This window comes from Hylobates moloch, unplaced genomic scaffold (assembly GCF_009828535.3).
Source record: "Hylobates moloch isolate HMO894 unplaced genomic scaffold, HMol_V3 SCAFFOLD_10, whole genome shotgun sequence".
Classification (NCBI taxonomy): domain Eukaryota; kingdom Metazoa; phylum Chordata; class Mammalia; order Primates; family Hylobatidae; genus Hylobates; species Hylobates moloch.
In genome coordinates this window covers 36,712,004-36,721,994 of record NW_026652285.1, presented here as the reverse complement: position 1 = coordinate 36,721,994, position 9,991 = coordinate 36,712,004, and positions in this window count along the sequence as shown.

Below are 9,991 nucleotides of genomic sequence, written 5' to 3'. Positions count from 1 at the left end.
GTCCCTACAAAGGACATGAACTCATCATTTTTTATGGCTGCATAGTAATCCATGGTGTATATGTGCCACATTTTCTTAAACCAGTCTATCGTTGTTGGACATTTGGGTTGGTTCCAAGTCTTTGCTATTGTGAATAGTGCCACAATAAACATACGTGTGCATGTGTCTTTATAGCAGCATGATTTATAGTCCTTTGGGTACATACCCAGTAATGGGATGGCTGGGTCAAATGGTATTTCTAGTTCTACATCCCTGAGGAATCGCCACACTGACTTCCACAATGGTTGAACTAGTTTACAGTCCCACCAACAGTGTCAAAGTGTTCCTATTTCTCCACATCCTCTCCAGCACCTGTTGTTTCCTGATTTTTTAATGATGGCCATTCTAACTGGTGTGAGATGGTATCTCATTGTGGTTTTGATTTGCATTTCTCTGGTGGCCAGTGATGATGAGCATTTTTTCATGTGTTTTTTGGCTGCATAAATGTCTTCTTTTGAGAAGTGTCTGTTCATGTCCTTCACCTACTTTTTGATGGGGTTGTTTGGTTTTTTCTTGTAAATTTGTTTGAGTTCATTGTAGATTCTGGATATTAGCCCTTTGTCAGATGAGTAGGTTGCAAAAATTTTCTCCCATTCTGTAGGTTGCCTGTTCACTCTGATGGTAGTTTCTTTTGCTGTGCAGAAGCTCTTTAGTTTAATTAGATCCTATTTGTCAATTTTGGCTTTTGTTGCCATTGCTTTTGGTGTTTTAGACATGAAGTCCTTGCCCATGCCTATGTCCTGAATGGTATTGCCCAGGTTTTCTTCTAGGGTTTTTATGGTTTTAGGTGTAACATTTAAGTCTTTAATCCATCTTGAATTAATTTTTGTATAAGGTGTAAGGAAGGGATCCAGTTTCAGCTTTCTACATATGGCTAGCCAGTTTTCCCAGCACCATTTATTAAATAGGGAATCCTTTCCCCATTGCTTGTTTTTGTCAGGTTTGTCAAAGATCAGATAGTTGTAGATATGCGGCATTATTTCTGAGGGCTCTGTTCTGTTCCATTGATCTATATCTCTGTTGTGGTACGAGTACCATGCTGTTTTGGTTACTGTAGCCTTGTAATATAGTTTGAAGTCAGGTAGTGCAATGCTTCTAGCTTTGTTCTTTTGGCTTAGGATTGACCTGGCGATGTGGGCTCTTTTTTGGTTCCATATGAACTTTAAAGTAGTTTTTTCCAATTCTGTGAAGAAAGTCATTGGTAGCTTGATGGGGATGGCATTGAATCTATAAATTACCTTGGGCAGTATGGCCATTTTCACGATATTGATTCTTCCAACCCATGAGCATGGAATGTTCTTCCATTTGTTTGTATCCTCTTTTATTTCATTGAGCAGTGGTTTGTAGTTCTCCTTGAAGAGGTCCTTCATGTCCCTTGTAAGTTGGATTCCTAGGTATTTTATTCTCTTTGAAGCAATTGTGATTGAGAGTTCACTCATGATTTGGCTCTGTGTTTGTCTGTGATTGGTGTACAAGAATGCTTGTGATTTTTGTACATTGATTTTGTATCCTGAGACTTTGCTGAAGTTGCTAATCAGCTTAAGGAGATTTTGGGCTGAGGTCTAATGTTCTTAATAGATTAGCACAGTAGTACATGGACATAAAATACATACACTTATGGTGAGGTTGTGTACACAGCTTTTTTACCAACAGGGTAGATGGCATAAAGTTTGGATAATATTTCCATAAAAAAGCAAAATCATTTTCCTTTAATCAAAATAATATTTCCCTTTTCATTTCATTACACAATCATTCAACAAATATTTAAAACCCACTATGTACCAATAATACAATATATGATCGTATGTATACCATGTAAGATAAAACAGAATAAAACAAAATTAAAACCTCACAAATCTCTAGCTTCAGCAGCATCATGAGAGGTTCCACAGATCTGTCTCCTGCTTTAACAGTATTTTGACGGAACATACTTGGGGACTCCCTCTCTTCCAGCCTTTGACCAACCTCCAATCTCCTCTCCACTTGCAGACTCCAAGACTATCTTCTCAGCCATCTCCTACTTCTGAGACCAGCCAACACCGTTTTGCAGCCTTATTGATGACCAACCACGAGCTCCCAGATTTGTCAGAATTTTTCAACCCAGGGAGTGTAAATTAGTCAGCCAGTATGGAAAGCATATTGGAGATTTCTCAAAGAACTTAAAACAGAACTACCATTTGACCCAGAAATCCCATTACTGGATTTGTACCCAAAGGAAAATAGATATGTACCCAAAGGAAGAAGACACATGTCTTTGTGTGTACATCTTTGTGCTATTCACAATACCAAAGACATAGAATCAACCCAGGGCCCCATCAATGATAGATCGGGTATAGAACATGTGATATGTATATATCATGAGATACTACACAGCCATAAAAAAAATCAAGTCATGTCCTTTGCAGCAACATGGATGCAGCTGGAGGCCATTATCCTAAGCAAATTAATGAAGGAACAGGAAACCAAATACAGCATGTTTTCACTTATAAGTGGGAGCTAAACATTGAGCACACATGCACATAATCATGGGAACAACAGAGACTGCACACTACTGGGGGCATAGAGAGGGTGGAGGGTGAGTTGAAAAACCACCTATTGGATACTATGCTCAGTACTTGGGTGCAACATACTCAGGAAATGAACGTGCACATGTAACCCTTGTCTAAAACATAAGTTGAAATAAAAAAAAAATATTCCCCCAAGGTGGAAGCAGCCATCAACCACCTGATCAATTTGCATCTGCAGCCCTCCAACACGTACCTTTCTCGGAACTTCTTTTCAACCATAACAATGTGCCTCTGGAAGGCACGGGCCACTTTATCTGTGAATTGACCAAAGAGAGGTGTGAGGGTTCAGAACAACTCTTGAAGGTGCAAAACCAGCTTGGGGGCCATGCTCTCTTTCAGGATGTTCAGAAGCAATCTCAAAATGAGCGGGGTAAAACCATGCATGTCTTGGAAGTTGCCATAGCCCTGGAGAAGAACATGAACCACGACATTTTGGATCTTCATGCACTGGGTTTGGCCACACAGATTTTCGTCTCTGTGACTCCCTGGAGAGCCACTTCCTAGCTGAGGAAGTGGAACTCATCAAGAAGATGAGTGGTCAACCTCCACAGGCTGGTCAGGCCCCAGGCCTGGCTGGGAGAGCATCTCTTGCAAAGGCCCACCTTTTAGCATGACTAGGAGCCTACTGAACCTAGGCCTTCTCAAGGTCCTCTCTTAGAGTATCAGGGCTTCTGCTTAAGACTGCCTCCAGCAACTAGGCAGCTTTTTAAGCACCTTGGAGCCCTTTCCCAAGCTTTGAAGCACATGGAAATAAAGAATTTTGCAGGAAAAAAAAAAGCTATAGCTTTATGGAGTTTATAGGTCTGGGATTTTACTTGGCAAACTCTTAAAATGAGTTGGGATTGGAAATATCTGCCTACTTGCCTTTCTTCCCCACTGAAATATTAGCTTCTACAAGGCAGGGATTATAAATGTCTTATGATTATTTCATGCTCAGTGCTTAGTGTAGTATTTGCCATTTGATAAATATTTAATAAATGTTTTTTGACTTACATTGAATAAAACCTTTTGCCTCATTGCCATTGAAAATCTTGATTTTCTAGTCAGTTATCTTTAAACGTTTGGATGATTTTTGGGAGGGTGTTTCCCCCTGTGACTTATTAGGCTTGGTGATATTCCTTTATGAACATTCCCTCAGCTATTAATAATTTCTCTAATTTCATCCGATCCTAGTAGATGTTTTTTTTCCTTGAAAAAGACTATTTTTTCATTTTACTACTTATAGGAACGCACACTTTTACATCAACAATAATTGCTATCTGGACCCTACTTGCTTCTCATCTTGTTAACCTGTTTAGAGACTTTAAAATGTGACTATGTTTACATTTTACTTCATAAACAATAGGCTTTATTTTGGTTATCCTCTCTGGAAAATTACTTTGGATGATTGGAATTCTATCACATTGTTCTCCCCTAATTACTTATGGTGAATTTAATATCTATAATTGCATAGTTACTTAATTTAACAGACAAATGTTAGTAAACTGTTCTGGAGTCCTTAAGAATAATTTGTTCCTAATTAAAAAGAATAGATCTTGAGCAAAAAAAGGGAAGAGAGAAAACTGCCTTTTATTTAGCCCTCTACTATATTTCGGATTGTGTGTATTTTTTTCTCAATTTAACCTAGTCTAAAAATAATACTTGTAATTCCCGCATCTTCAATGAAGAAGCTTTTCTCAGATCTCTTATTTCTGTAATGACTCTGAAGACCCCATTCATAACTATCCCACAGCATCATACCAATCAAATTTGTAGTTAAGAGACTGAATTTCACACAAGTGGCCATGACTTTTAGCCGATCTATTTCACTTTAACACATCCTTTCTTTATTCATCTTGAATTGCACCACACAACAGACTTCCGCTCATCTCCTTAATTGAAAAGTTGGGTCTCAATGATTGCTTATTTTCTGTGCCCTGTGAGAACAAAGTGCTCACTGGTGATTGCAGGTTTCATTAAATTTATGCCTTATGAATTTAACAACATTTGGCTATTTTTGTAATCTCACTAGCAATGTCAGGGACTGATCGGCCTGGCTGCCTAATGTCAGGAGCCTGAATCAAAATTTGGGCATTCTGAATTGCCATTGACATCAATTCTGCCTTCTTTCCTTAGGAGTTATACATCAGTAGTCACAGCCCTTACTCTGTGTAAATAGAGAAAGGTATCAGGCAGTTGCTGTTACTGAATGCATCTGACTAGATTCATAAGTAATACAGGACTTGCTGCAATGATTTCATTTTTACAAAGTATATATTTAGTTTCTTTCTCTCCTGATTTATTCATACAAGTATATCACATGCAAATAACTAATTTATGTGTTTTTAGCAGAAGGAAGGAAAAATTAACCAATAATAAAATATACACAATCTGGTAAGCTATGTTAGAACAGAGATTGTAAATATAAAAATCAGATATTCTTACATTGCTGCACAAATTTATACAAATATTTAAACTAAGCTGTGAAGGAGAAATAATATATTACATGCTATTTTCATAGTTATTTTTATTAAAAATGAGACTTATTTGATGATGTGTATGTAATGTAGAAATTATACATTGATTGCAAATTAAAATTTAGTGCAAAATGAGGTATCTGGATTAAGAGGTATGTCTGTTCCCATTGAACTATATGGCAATTTTGCTTTGGAAAATTAAGTAATTCAACTAATAAATCTATTTCTTAATTAAGTGTTACTTATTGGGGAAAATATAAAACACCAAAATAATACATATCACTAGTATTAAGATTTTTATTACCATAACATTTGCTACACATGAAAATGAAATTATTTCAAACTTTTGTCTGTCTTACACAGCACAGCCTCCATGGAGACTCATTTAATTCCCAAAGGAAAAGCAATTATTAATCCTTTCTTCAATCCAATGCATTATAACCTGAGTGACTGAATACTGATTACATGTTGTCTTTCTTTGTTCAAGCTTCTCTTTTCCTACACTGGAACAAGAGCTTTCTAAGGGCAAGAACTGGGTTCCACACAGCAAGAAAATCCCCGGATGTGGCATTGTAAACAGAGAAAAACACCATGGTTTCTACAGTGAGATGAAAGAAGGCACATCAACATACATTACAACTGCAGAGCAGTCTTGGTAATGTAGAATTGAAGAAGCTTTGTAACTCTCTGATAACATGTGAACTTCCATACTAACATCTGTAGCTAATAGCTTCAAGGTCTTATAATTTTCTCATATTCGTTTAATCCCTTTTTTCTACCTCCCATGTCCTTTTGTCACAGTTCCATCAGTCAGAACACAAAGAAGACCACAACTTTCTTACTTGATTCTTTATTCCAGATGCTAGAATGCAGTTTGAGCCAATAAAACATTATGAGAGACATTCCTGTTCGAAACCAGCTTATTTGAAACACTTAAATATACACTTTCCTCCATCAAGTACTGTTTTGCTCATTTTGCACTGTTCGAAAATCTCAGTACCTTTCTAGAGGCAAAAGTGAAAAAGATTTTGCAAAAACAAAGCATCTACATAAAGTCATGGATAAAAGATTTTGTTCTCCATGTTCCCGATTGCTTACAGAGAGATGTCTTGTTCCAACAATAGATCATGGCATGTATTCCAGTGGGGAGTTTTTGACTTTTCTTTCATATAAATCCTTTCTGCAATGTCGGCATACAAGCCATGTTTTTTCCTAACCTGCATGAAGTTATTTCACTGACTTTATAATAAACTATGTCAGATTTATTTTCACACACTGAGAGCTTAATGTCATTCAGGTCAATTGGTGCAGCAATGTTTTCTCTCTTTTCTTAACCTTCCATTTTTGGGGGAAGACATTTCAAAAGAGAATTAAAAATAGATAAGTCTTGCACGCAATATGTTAGCTGTTCAAAAAACATTAATGGAGTGGTTTTGATGGTGTATTGCATTGTAGCTGAAATATTTTTCACTTCGGATAATCCAGATTTAATTCTAAGGTATTATTATTTGGCTGACCAACTTGTATCATTTTTTTCATCTTGTCTTCATACTTCCTAGACACTTGTTATATAAAATAACTTACAGGTTTTTACTTTAAATGAAATGGGAGGCTATTGCAAAATTTAGAGTAGGGGAGTGGCATGATCTCTTTTAAAAACATCACTCTAGCTGCTAATTAGAAATGGATTTGGGGAAGCGGAAGTAAACATAGAAAATAAAACCTGCATGGAGGTTACTCAGGTAGATCAAGTGAACTAGGGTTGAGGGAGCAGGAGGAAAGAGAAGTAGATCAACTAAAGAGATATTTTGAATATAGAAGCAAGCCATTTTAGATAGGCAAATATTCTTTGAGGATAGAATGTTCTTTCATCTCTTTTTCTGGCTAAATAACACTTTTTTCCCCCAAGTCTGCATCCCCAGGAAGCCTTCCTTGTCCTGCCCTTGCTGTGTAATGGTCTTATGAATGATTCCTTAGTACTGTCTTCATCTCACAAGAGCAGATCTCTAAGCATTACTTTCTTCATCATTCTCATCAAACTTTGAAGTGTTTGGAATCAAGGCCAACATCTTTCCCTTCTATAACTCTTACACTGAACAAAAATTTTGACCTACACTATGTTTATTACTGAAGAATGTATTTGATTGCATAAAATAGAACAATTTAATTTTGATGGCTTAAATACATACATTTATATAACAAGAGATACAGACATAAGTGTGCATATAAGTTCATTTAGTTGTCCAAAAATGTTAGAATTGGCATATCAGTGATTACTGTTCCTTTCCTTCATTATTGCAAGATAGCCTCTCAGTACCAAGTATCATATGTGTGTGTGTATATGTATATGTATATATGTGTGTGTGTATATATATGTATATATGTGTGTATATATATGTATATATGTGTGTATGTGTGTTTGTGTGTGTGTGTATGTATATATGTGTGTATGTGTGTTTGTGTGTGTGTGTGTATGTATATATGTGTATATATATATGTGTGTATATATATATATACATCCATAGCAATAAGAACCAGGAAAAAACTACATCTTGTCCTTGTATATGGAAAAGGAAAACACCTTCAGGAAGCTCTCAACAGACTGACATTTATGTTGGATTGGCCAGAATTGTACAGTCATGAGCTACTTAATGACTGGGGAAACATTCGGAAAGATATATTATTAGGCGATTTCAACATTGTGGGAACATTACAGAGTGTACTTACACAAACTTAAATGGTATAGCCTACTACGCAGCTAGGCTATATGGTATAGCCTATTGCTCCTAGGCTATAAACCTGTACAGCATGTTACGGTATTGAATACTATAGGAAGAGTGGTAATTATTTGTGTGTCTAAATATAGAAAAGGTACAGTAAAAATGTGGTGTAAAAGATTACAAAGAGTATACTTGCATAGAACATTTATCATTAGTGGAGCTTGCAGGACTAGAAGTTGCTTTGGGTGAGTCAATGAGTGGTGAGTGAATATGAAGTCTTAGGAAATTACTGTATACCACTGTAAACTTTATAAACACTGTACACTTAGGCTACACCAAATTTATAATTTTTCTTTCTTCAATAAGAAATTAACAATGTAAATTTTTTACTTTATAAATTTTATTTTTTTTAACTTTTTGACTCTTGTAGTACCTCTCAGCATAAAACACAAACATATTGGACAGTTGTACAATTTTTTTCTTCATATTATTATTCTATAGGCTTTGTTCTGTTTTTTTTTTTTTTAAACTTTTTTTGTTAAAAACCAAGACATAAACACACACATTAGCCTAGGCCTACACAGGCTTAGGATCATCAATATCACTATCTTCCATCTCTACATCTTGTCACTGGAAAGTCTTAAAGGGCAATAATACACATGGAGCTTCATCTCCTATGATAACAATATCTTCTTCTGGAATACCTCTTGAAGGATCTGCCTGAGGCTGTTTTACAGGTAACTTTTTTAATAAATAGAAGGATTACACTGTAAAGTAACAATAAAAAGTAAAGTATAGTAAATATTTAAAGCAATAACAGTCATTTACTATCATTGTAAGTATCATAAACTGTACATAATTGTGTGTACTGTACTGTATTCGACTGTCAGTGCAGTGGTTTTTTTTATACCAGTCTCACCACAAACATGTTAATAATGTGTTATATTATGAAGTTATAAAGTTTGACAGCTATGACTTCACTAAGGGATAGAAATTTTTCATCTCCATTTTAATCTTATGGGACCAACATCTTATATGAGATCCTTTGTTGAGTGAAATGTCATTGTGTAGTAATGACTGTATAACTTTTCTATCTTCTAAATGGAGAGGATAAGAGAATAAAGCATTCAAAAATTTTAATAGCTAAGTGAGACTATCACAATTGCTTCATCAGATACTCAAAAACATATTTTAATAAATTATATATATACACAAATCACTGCTCAAAGAAATCTGAGATGACACAAACAAAAAATACCATGCTCATGGATAAGAAGAATCAATATTGTGAAAATGGCTATATCGTCCAAAGCAATTTATAGATTCAATTCTATTCCCATTAAACTATCATTGACATTATTCACAGAATTAAAAAAAAACTACTTTAACATTCATATGGAACCAAAAATGAGCCTGAATAGCCAAGGCAATCCTAAGCAAAAAGAACAAAGCTGGAGGCATCACACTACCCAGCTTCAAACTATACCATCAGGCTACAGTAACCAACACAGCATGGTACTGGTACAAAAACAGACATATAGACCAATGGAACAGAATAGAGGACCAGAAACAGGACCACACACCTACAACCATCTAATCTTCAACAAATCCGACAAAAACAAGCTATGGGAAAGGATTCCCTATTTAATAAATTGTGCTGGGAGAACTGTCTAGACATATGCAGAAAACTGAAACTGGACCCTTCCTTATACCATATACAAAAATCAACTCAAGATGGATTAAATACTTAAATGTAAAACCCCAAACTATAAAAACCCTAGAAGAAAACCTAGGCAATACCATTCAGGACATAGGCACAGGCGAAGATTTATGACAAAGATGCCAAAAGCAATTGCAACAAAAGCAAAAATTTACAAATTAGATCTAATTAAACTGAAGAGCTTCTGCACAGCAAAGGAAAGCATCAACAAAGTAAATAGACAGCTTACAGAATGGGAGAAAATTGTTGTGGTATATCCATCTGACAAAGGTCTAATATCCAGCATCTATAAGGAACCTAAATTTATAAGAGAAAACAAAAAACTCCATTTGAAAGTAGGCAAAGGACATGAACGGACAATTCTCAAAAGAAGACATATATGTGGCCATGAAACATGAGAAAAAGCTCAATATCACTGATCATTAGAGAAATGCAAATCAAGACCACAATGAGCTGCCATCTCACACCAGTCAGAACGGCTACTTTTAA